The sequence below is a fragment of the Haemaphysalis longicornis genome, unplaced genomic scaffold (genome assembly GCF_048455015.1).
Source record: "Haemaphysalis longicornis isolate Haplotype H1 unplaced genomic scaffold, Haemaphysalis longicornis Haplotype H1 scaffold_3, whole genome shotgun sequence".
NCBI classification, from domain to species: Eukaryota; Metazoa; Arthropoda; class Arachnida; order Ixodida; family Ixodidae; genus Haemaphysalis; species Haemaphysalis longicornis.
Window position 1 is genome coordinate 228,222,303 of NW_027526335.1, and position 11,048 is coordinate 228,233,350.

General features: G+C 46.3%; 1 long non-coding RNA gene across 1 annotated transcript; it reads right to left on the reverse strand.

Annotated features, from left to right (window-relative positions):
* Positions 1-1,309: 1,309 nt before the first annotated feature.
* Positions 1,310-6,701, reverse strand: LOC144173735 (uncharacterized). Its single transcript, XR_013323373.1, has 3 exons — positions 6,392-6,701; positions 3,853-3,937; positions 1,310-1,909 (listed from the first exon to the last, which is right to left on the reverse strand). It is a non-coding gene; the product is annotated as an uncharacterized LOC144173735 (long non-coding RNA).
* Between the last annotated feature and the right edge of the window lie 4,347 nt (positions 6,702-11,048).

Genomic DNA, 11,048 nt, shown 5'->3' on the forward strand with positions numbered 1-11,048 from the left:
TGTAAACTACCGCAACATTTCTACGGCTACACGGTAATCCATCTCGTATGCAGGTGCCTTTACATTTAAAGCACACGTATCGATGTATCCCAGCGGTAAGGCTGGCGTGGAAACCGTAGTCATTGAAACCAGTGAAGATAATTTAAAGTGGTTGAAATGAATAATAATATTGTTAATAGATTTGTTCCTACTCAGATCGCGCAGAGCCAGGCGCAGAGCGCTGCAAAAAGCGCTCGTGTCAATGTAGCCCATTCCCAACCTTAAAAGCATCCAAAGAGTTTGCGTAGCCGTTAGTGCATTTAAGAAGAAATAATACTACTAATAGTAGTTTTATTCGTACTCAGAACGGGTGTAGCCAAGCGCAGATCGCTGCAAAAAGCGCTAATGCCATTGCAGACGTATCCGAGAAGTTTACGTAGTCATTATTGCATCGAAGAACACCACAGACTTTGTTTCACCGCACATATACGCTCACAACACCACCAAAACATTCAAAGCACCGAAGCAAACACGACAAAAACAACGGGAGGCTGTGTACACCTCGAGCTTCGCGATCGCTGCGCCGCCTGCCGCCGCTTCTCCGCGGTGTTGACGGGATTTGCGCTGCGTGGCTGATAGGGGCTCGTGGAGTGTTTTGGTTCTGTTTCGCTTCTTTTCGACTTTCCGCGCCCTAAAAAAACTTGTTACGGTGACGTCTATTACGCCTAGAGTACGTTTAGGTCACTTAAAAAGCAGCTGCGCCTCCGTAGAGTACGCGATCGCCTGCAAGAGCTACCCGGGGACGCGGTTCTGCGCGCTTCGTCGCCGCTCTTCCGGGCGTCAGCGACGGTAGCAACATATCACCCCTGTCACCTAAAAAACATCAGGCACAAAGGAATTCTACTGTCGCCTCGTTTAGACATGATACTGGCACAATGAGAGGTTGGCTTTATTTTGCAGCATGGACAACGAATGCGGCTTCGTTTCGAATATATACGTCGCAGAAAAATATGTTTCGGAGATGTGATTACCCAATGCCGCACAATAACTTATGTCTTTTATAAGATATAAACCCTGCGAAAATGTTAAGTATATTCCAAGCCTGTGCGTCATGTGCCAACACACGCCATATAGCAAGAACCAAGGCAAGTTAATGAAACACCGGAAAAATAAATGCTGTACAAGTGCGGAATTAAGAAACGTAACAGCTCTTACGGAAATGAAAAAGAAACAGACTACAGCTTCTGACATGTTAAAGACGTTCGTCGAAACTTATGCCAGGTAGGGTTCACTAGACCAGCTATACGCGAAATGCAGAAATGCACTGCCCTTATGAAAATTTCTATGTCCAGTCAAAAGACAGTCTGCGTCCCGAAGGAAACAGACTGCGTGCGTCCTGTGTGTTTCCTCTGTGTTGGAATTTCGCCACCGACTTTCTGCGTACTCCAAGTGTCCCGTGTGTTTCCGTCCTCCATGCGTCCAGTCTATCTCCCAAAGGCAACACAGACACCATACGGCCTTTGTGTGTCCCCTATATGTCTTGAAGGCAACAGACCGCATTCGTCCCTTGTGTGTCCCCTGTATTGAAATTTCGCCACCGACTTTCTGCGTCCTCCAAGAATCCTTTATGTTTCCGTCCTCTACGTATCCCACAAGCTTCCACCTTTTGAGTGCCCTTTGCATGCTGTCAAATAACAGCACCCAACAGCCAGCTGCATGTAGAAAATGTCAGCCAGCTCCACAGTCACTGTTTCATGCTGCAGCTGTTTCTGTAAGAGCAAGCTGACGAAAATCACATGAATCACACGACTCTTGCAAACCTGACTATTTTATTCAGGTTGGATCCATACGTGCTGCTGCCGCCTGCCACACCAGGTGTCACCTCATCTTTACCCCTCACAGGACGGGATAGCCACTGCCACGCTTGAACCTGAAATGACAAACGCATTGATCGCATATGAAGGGGTTTAAACAAACACGTCTCAAACATTTGCTGGTTATGCTTATAAATATAAAAGAGTGTTCCCATACAAAACTGAACCAAGTATCCTGAAAGAGAAGGTACAACTTCTAGATTGCAAAATTAGCCACAAAATTTAGACCACATAAATTAACTAATGAGCTTACGAACATCAAATATGACATACTGTTACATAGGCAACACAACCCAGAACTAAGTACTGTTTAGATTCATGGCCTCCTCATGACGGGCATTTATACAGCCTTGCAAGAACATTTGAGATGAGATTATTGCAGCAGCACTGTGGGAACAAAGCAATATGGGGGGGGGGGGGCAGGGAAGGCAACATAAAATTGCATGAACATGCTAAGACAGGCATTGATCAGTTGTCATCATGAGTAGTTGCTTGTGTCTACGCGTTCTTTGGAACCTATAAAGGCAGCAGTTTTATTGTGCATTTCGTTTACGAGACAGCACTTGCATTGTCTAGTTTATTTGTCTGTGCTTGCTTACAAAAAGCAAAATGTACATCACCATGAACTGACCAACCTCTAGGCTGGCTCCTCACTTTTTATATTTCCTTGTGTCGATGGGTAGCAGACACAGGAACAGAAATAAAAAACAACCCTAGAAAAACGTGGTGGATAGCACACTTGCACCCATCATTGCACGCGTGCCACGTGGTCACTCATCCCAACAGATGTACAGTGCACAGAGTGACCCCCAAGCAGCGAAAGCTGGGCGTGGTCGCTCTGTACTTTGTGAAAATACAAGCTACTAGAAAGATTTGACAGATAGCACAAACAGTGCAGGTGCGCCAACTTTGCACCATGGCATGAATTTTTCAAAGCACAACAGAAAACGCACCGGTATGTCAGTTACACCGTGGAGGAGAAATTCGAAGACAAACCAGGACATCAGTGACAGTGAAAGGGTTAAAGCGGTCGAATACAGCAAATTTAATTTCAGGGTTTATGCTTACCAGCAATGAGGAAACCTACCGCAGTAACTTGAGCTGACTACTCTGTAACGTGCACTCAAATGCTAAAAACACACAAGCATTTTTGCATATGTTTGGACACAAAGCATTCATACTGTTCGGAAATAATGCAGGTTTTTCCTACTATAAACATCATAATATTGCCCCAAACCACGCCATTTGATTTGGTTACAAAATGTTTTGTTACAAGCACCTGGCCACACCCTGCAATCTTATCCTTTTTTAAGGGAACCGTCTTTTTCCCCTTTTTCCTTTGTATGCTGCACCAGCAGTCCTGTTTGATATGAAAAGGGTGTTGCTTTGCGATCCCTATCCTAGCTTTTCCTGTTTTTTATTGAAAATGTTCTCGATCTAAATGAATGAGTGCAAATGGCCAGTACGATGGCCAGTGAGACTCATTACACTACATGAAACACAGTGGCAAAAAGGCACGCAATACACCCTTTTCACTGCTAGGCACAAGTTGCATCTAGGGCATTGAAGTGAATTCACCTAAATTCTATTTCTGGGTGCATGGAATTGTTTCACTCATGTAATGTAATCCATAATATGACTTTTGAGTAGAAGTCTAAAGATCTAGTTCATCTGTAATAGGCGGTAGAAGAAAAATCCCCACACACTGTCTGTGGGCACCACGCAACTACCACAGTGAACAAGGGTGACAAAGTCGTTATTAATTAATTCATGGAGCAAGGACGCAGCCCTGATGCGACAAAAAAAATAAGAAAGGTACTAGGAAGTTTCTCACCCTCATCGGTTCCTTATTTTTTGCCCCATCTCTGCAATGTTCTTATGTCTTAATATCACTAAGGTACCACAAGAATGCCACAATGGTTTTCTATGTTTTCATGTTCTCTCAGCCTTCAAAATCGAGATTTTCCTGCATTTCACAGCCGTAATGAACTCCACTTACAGGTCGTGCATGATAGATAGAAACAGGAGGCAGCCAATTCTTCTGGTAGCTCACAACGTACATCCTCCATGTCAAACACCTGGCCCTGTAAAAAATGGAAGTTCAAGTAGTAAACAAGCCATAAATATGCGGTATAATGCCGTGAAATACTCGCTCTGACAGGACATGACAGAATTTCTTTTTTGTAGGTGCAAAAAAGGCACCTTCAGTTCTTTCAAGCTAAAAAATAAGTACAGTGCTCACTGATTGAAACGCAACACTGCGAGCGCGTGGCCGCCAATACATGCAGCGCCGTCCATGGACGCCGCTGTCGCTGACAGCGCAACGCTGTCGCTGCGGGGAACCACTTCCCCGCTTATTGGCAACCGGAATCAGCAAGCTTATGGTCAAAACACTCTCATCCTCGTGGTATACTACAATGCAACACCTAGCTTCCACGGGCGTCCACTGGCGGCGCTGCATGTAGCGCAGGCCACGCGCTTGCAGTGTCGCGTTTCAATCCGTGAGCACTGTACATACATGACAATCCTTACAAGGCTTTCAGCCATACTTTAAAGGAACAGAAGCATCCTTACACTGAATTAATGTTAAACTAAGCCTATTAAATATCCCTAGGTGGTAGAAATCTGTGGCCCCAGATTTCCAGTGTGCAAGCATATTCTCTGGCCCAGAGGGTGCGAAACATGGTTACGGCTTTTAAAGGAGCCATGAAGAGAAAACACAAGTTTGGTTCATTCAAAGGATTCCGTTGCTAGAATCATGCTGACACCATTTTTAACATAAACTCCACTCAAATAAGCTACAAATTAGGAACAAAGGAAATGGCCATGCGACCCACTACCTCATTTCCCGCAACAGAACCTATGTCATACCAGCCAGCTCTGCAGTTAGCGGAGGGCGGCAACAGCAAACGCGAATTAGGCAGAGGCTATAAGCTTGCCGAACGAACTATTTGCGCTTAAATTAGGGCACATTCTTTTTACAGTAGTAAGAATGGTGGGACCAACAGTAAAGGTTAGGAAAGCACACGTAAGCATAGAAGTATCGATGCGTACTGCTGTTGGTACTGCGCGCACTATGCTTGGTTTAGCTGCACAGGACTGCGGGGCTTTGTGGTTGTCTCGGACAACAATGGCCGATTGACACAAGCAACGGTGTCTTACGTGACCATATTTGTGGAGCAAGCACTATGTTTCACGAAACGATTATTTTCTCGCTGAACAAAAACAAGCCACGTTTAAATACGGTAAAAACAAAACAAAAGCAGAAAGCGGCTTGCCACGGTATGGTGGCACCATCTCGGTTAACCAACGGTAAAGAAAGTTTCCCAATCGGCTACAGAGCGGTCGGTTCCTGTGATGTCATTGCAGACCCTGAAAATGCACGATTTAGCGGGAAAACCAAAATTTTGGCTTCAATTAATGAATTTCTCAGTGAATAAAGCATCGTTTGCATTTGGACAAGTGTTGGGGGCACCATACCACATGAAATCTTTCGAATAACACAAACTTGTATTTTGTCTTCATGGCGCCATTAAAATTCTCTCTGAGGCACATGGTGAACGTCTCAGCGTGCCAATACCTCCAAGGGGTAGGCAAGTTGAAATGCTGACGAAACGAAAAAACAGGATGGCGCAGGAGCACGGTGGCAAGCCCACGCCCTGTTTAATCTTTTTCGCACCGTGATTGTATCCCCATTACATGCATATTTGTAAGAATCAACACGTTTAACCCATGCTCAACATGTTACGGTCAACACAATTTATGCAAGCCAGCTACAAATAATGTCACACCACACAAGAATTTCTGTGTGATCATGACAATGCTGGCTGAGCTTAGGAAGGTGGAAAAATTTCTTGCATTAAAACAGTGAAAGCTGCCCTGTGACTGCACCAGCAATGCAGGCTGGAACAGCATGTTTTCAAGCTGCGACGTCTAAACAATTATCTGGTCAAATGTTCACTGCCTAAAGACCTTGTGCATGTGGTACTACTTATAAAGTTGCTAGCAATGCTTAAATGTTGAAAATTCAACGTATATGAAACTCTTACGTATTATAACTACAAATGTAATGCAGCCTCCTTGCATTTCTTTACCCGTAAACGAAATCTACCCGTTAGAACAATGCTAAGCTGCCTACGTCCTGTAAAAAAATATACTGTGGGTCAACTGCCTCCTAAAAAAAAAAAATTGGGGAGTGGGCGTTTTGTTTTACAACCATTAACGCAGTTTTCTTTTCTTTTTTTTTTTTTTCATGCAACAAGCTTTAGCGTCGAATCCACCAAAGCCAAGCGGCGGCCGCTGGGCCGTCAGCATAATATTTTCGTTGCCGGCAATGGCAAGGGGGTCGATCACTCACACAGCATACTGGCCGCCGCTCCTGGAAGCTCATTATGACCGCGCCGACGCAGCCGGTAATTTACAATAAAAGAAGCGCGGCGAGCCGAACACCAAGGAATATACTCAACACGTTTAACAAAACAGCACTGCGGCAACGCGTAATAAAATTTTAACATGCACCACGATAAACAATCACTTACGGCAGAACACGCAGCATTTTTCACACGTCGCGTCGACAGACTGGAACTTGCAGTAGAGACTCTTGATTCACGTAGGCACGCACAACTTGTCAGGTATTTTGTCAAATGGCGACCTCGATGTGCGTTTGCTACAGCAGCGCAGTACGGCGACGACACAGACGCTTTGCCAGCACTCACGATGTTTCAGGTGGCACAAGAGCACTAACACGTAATATTACGGCAGGAGGAGCAAGTAGCAATTCACGTAACACCAGCAAATCGAAAACAAACCACCAAAACCACGCACAACGAACCAGCCACGTCTTTTCTTGCGCACATATAACCCTATAACAATGACTGCATATATGCTAGCCTAGACTAGACTTATTACTACAGTTTGCTATCTAGCAGTCATAGAGTTTTAGCAGTTACTTTCTTCCTTCGTCATCACCCCTGAAGCAAACTAGGCAGACGCCATTATAGTATTTTGTTAAAGTTGATAATAGCAAACATATATATAATGGCAGTATATTTTCTTGATGCGAGCAACGTCTTTTGTTGTCGTAAGTTGTTGCTACTCAAAAGCGAATAAAAATGGATTAACAAACGAAGTTATTATCATCGTCATCTACATCTAGATTGACTGTTTTGTGTTTTGTTCAGCGTCCAAGCATTCACCATTCACTGTTTGTGGGCTTTTCACAAACAGAACGGCCGGATAAAAAAATTATTCCCCGCAGACATACGCAAACACACGCGCACACGCATACGCACACACACACACACACACACACACACACACACACACACACACACACACACGGGCGAGCGCGCGCGCGCACACACACACACACACACACGCGAGCGCGCGCGCGCACACACACACACACACACACACGCGCGCGCGCACGCTCACGCACGCACGCACGCACACAAAAGCACCGTGCGTCAAATCCACGCAGGCAAACAATTCACTCAAATGGAGGCTTAGCAAGACTATGTGAGCTCAAGTATTTAGACCTAGGTTTACGACCTGGTCGCGTACTGTTTTGGTGGCTTGGAGGTTAAGTGCTCGCCTACTGATTGAAAGGGCGGTGGTTCGAATCGAAACCCGCTCAGTGACCTTTTTTTTTTTTTTTTAACCGTGTTTTAATTGAAGGTTTTCTGCCTTAGGTTATATTTGAACATTGTTGTTGCTCTTGTTGCTCCCGTCTGGCTGTGTCCCTTTTTTTTTTGTCGCAATATATTTCTACCGCAAGCTCTGCCCCAAAAAACAGTACACCGCTTCAGCATTTAGTTGCAAGGATAAGCCATTTTACAACGACCCTGAAGGAAAACACAGACTAGGACAATCGGAAGCCACTTTTTAGGTTGTTTTTGTTTTCATTGCTTCGTTTTCTATTCGGCTTTTTGTGTTCTTTTTACTTTTTCTGGTCTGTATATTCTTCTCCCTCCCACTTTTTTTTCGTAATGGGAGGGACGAGGCACTTCGAACAGCCTCGTTCAATATGTATCCTTCTTACGCCACTGTTTCATACAAACGTACCAGTTGGTAATATTAATTCTGCGAATTTATCAGACCTTACTAGCACGAAATAACGTATACAGTGCTGCAGAATTTCCACAAATCATCGGCATTGTTTCTTACCATCTCTAGCCAAGCCAAAAAACTTAACCTTTCGAGTATAATTAAGGCTTACATGCTCGACTTTGTTTACTTGAGGAAGCACAATCTTCAGAAAAAGAATGTAAGGCAACAAATAGTTATCCTTCCTCCCAGTGTCCTAGAGGCAACACAAAAGACATAAGTCAGTCTTTTGACTTCATTTTGCCTTCAGTACATACATAAGCAACAGCATTACGGCACACAGAAGAATTAAGACAGCAAATTCAAGTTCTATCTTACAGCCTTTGTCCTAGAGGCAACACAGGGGAAACAGGCCAAAGTCTTTTGACTTCATTTTGCCTTGAGTACACACATGGGCAATAGCATTGCGGAACTCAGAAAGAGAAGAAAGCAAGTCATTTTTAAAGTTTTATACCTCTCATCCGAAATAAAATCTTCGTATAGAAATTTAAACTTTGTCTTTACCATAGTACATATAAAGGTAAAACATCATGGCTGTTTATCCGGCAGTCTATTAAAAGTACACAGCCTGCTTATGTCCTAGAGGTAACACAAAGGAAAAGTCAAAAGAAAGGCCACACAGTCAACATGCAGGAGACACAAAGTAAACAGAAAGGAAAAGTTCATTTTCATAAGGGTGCTATTTCGCGAGACATCGGGGGTTGGGGGGGGGGAGAGGGGAGGGTGACGCTGTGTACAAATGCGGAGCGTAATCAAGCAATTACGTTTTAGTAATCACACACAGATCTTCTGTACACTTTCCTTTTGTTTTTATACTTCAACGAACAGCTGATCGTACGGCGGACGGATTTTTGGAAGTATGCAGGGTGGGCTGTTCAACAATTGTTGAACAATTGTTGAAGCGATGAAAGGTCTCGTTGGAAGAGCTAGTGTGGTATGTGCTAAGGCCCTTTGATTTCAGTTCCTACATTATTCTGCAGGCTCCCTGTGTTATATGACGATATTTCGAAGAAGGATTAGTCGCGGACGCTGATTATATTCTAAGCCCGTCTCCGCGATGCTCGCGGAGGATATATGTAGCAGATGAATGTTTGCGGGCGCTCACCTCACGACAAGACGACTTTGTCGTGCGCTGACCCCCGAGTATAATTATGCATTGCCCTTCGTACTTTTGTTGAATATTTCCGAAATTAACACAGACTAGCTTGTAAATGGGTGATCAATATCTGAGGTATAATACTGGCAAACGTAACTGGCGTGCTGTCAGGTATGAGTGCTCCCCTGATTGCGCACAAAACCGATTTAAATCATAGTGTATAGCCGTAGCATGAACATCTGAGGACCCGGTGGTTAAGGAGACACTGCTAGTAAATTCAGGTCAGTGTAACTATAATCGGCTCCATCATATGCCGGTTCCGCGACGCCGGCCTGTGACACACACCTGGCGCTTATACACACCGAATATATCCCACTAAGATCGCGTCAGAAATATTTATACTCTCGTAAACACACCCCATTTGCGAACAGAGTGACTGCTCCCCAAAAACATGGATTTCAAACACCCGCAAACGGTAAATCTCAGTCGTGAACGTGCCGCAAAAGCAGCGGCGGCACTGGGGAGCGGGACGCGGACTCCCGCGCCTTCTTTCGAAACGGGCCGCTAGGGGGATTTCAGTGGCGCCCCTACAGGCCGCGCTCGAGGCGTGTAGTCCAATGCACCGGCTCATTCCACTGACGAGGGGAGCGCCGAGTGGTGGTGCCACCCGTCCAGCTGCCCGGTCCCTATACAAGCTTGGCTAACAGCCGTGCGCTTTCTGACGCTACCGGCGTCGACAGTGCATTATTTATATGTACAGTGGAGCACACAACGATTAAAACGTTGCCGCGCTTTCGAACTATTACGGGAACTGTACGTCATTAAAGTAAGAAAAAAAAAAAACACCAGAGTGCGGCGTCAGAAATGCATCAGAAGGGCGATTTTTTTTCCCTCTTCACTGAGCCGCCTCGCTGGCGCGCCGCCCCGGGAGTGCGAGCGTGAAAGTAAAAAGAAAGGGTGTGCAACCGGCGGCACAAGGCGGCGAAAAATGCGCTTTTTTGTTTGTTTGTTTCGCTGACCTCGGTTAACCCACGCCATCGACCAATGAGAGGCATCCCATTGCCTGTTGCCCTCAGCTCCTTTCCTGGCACCGTGATAGCATCCCTGGAGAGAAAGAAAGAAGCGGCGCGCCACCCTGACGCCTTTTGCTGCGTCCCGATACACACGACGGACCGAGTCCGCGATCCAATTGGTCACGTGATGAGACGTCGCGGTCCGATCCAAAGCAGAGCGCATCCACACGGCGGGCCGGCTGAGCGGACCGCGAATGGCCGACCGTCTGAACTCACAAGCTAGAAGGTTGAACACAGGCGCCGTTTGGCCGCGACAACATGTTCTAACGCACAAGCCTGCACGAAGCGTTTCATCCCCACGATAACGGCCACCCGCATGCAAGCCGGGCGGGCGTGCTCACGCAGGCGCCGCAGTCATTCGCGCGAAGGCGACACGACAAGCGGCGATGGCGGGGCGATCCGGGCTGCATCGGCTCGTCACCGCTCGCTGGAACCGAACTCTTCCCTAAATTGAGGTCCACATGCGTGAAACACAGTGATAATCATAGCTAACATCGCACTAGTTAGAGTCTTAGGACTCGCAAGAAAAAGCGCGAATGAAGTATGCGTCGCGATAGTAAGCCTAGCCCGTCGCTTATCCAACCGCGGCTGATTGACAAGCTCCTTCGAGCGCTTCGAAACAGCCGCGCTGCCCACGCTGTTCTCTATTGGCGCAACTGGACGCGGCTCCGCCCACGCGACGCGGCCGCTGTCAGACCACGCTGATTGATGTCGCGGTCTGCCGTCGAGACTGCGGACCGAAAAGCCTCAGCGAATATTTGGACCGCGAAGGCCGCGGTTTTGCGCGGTCCAGCGGCGGTCCGCGCGAACTGTTAACGTCCTATCACGTGATGCGGGGACCGCGGTCCAAATAATCGTTTTGGTCCGCCGTGTGGATCGGCGAACACGCAAGCCTTAGCCAAGAGGTAAACACATCAGGGA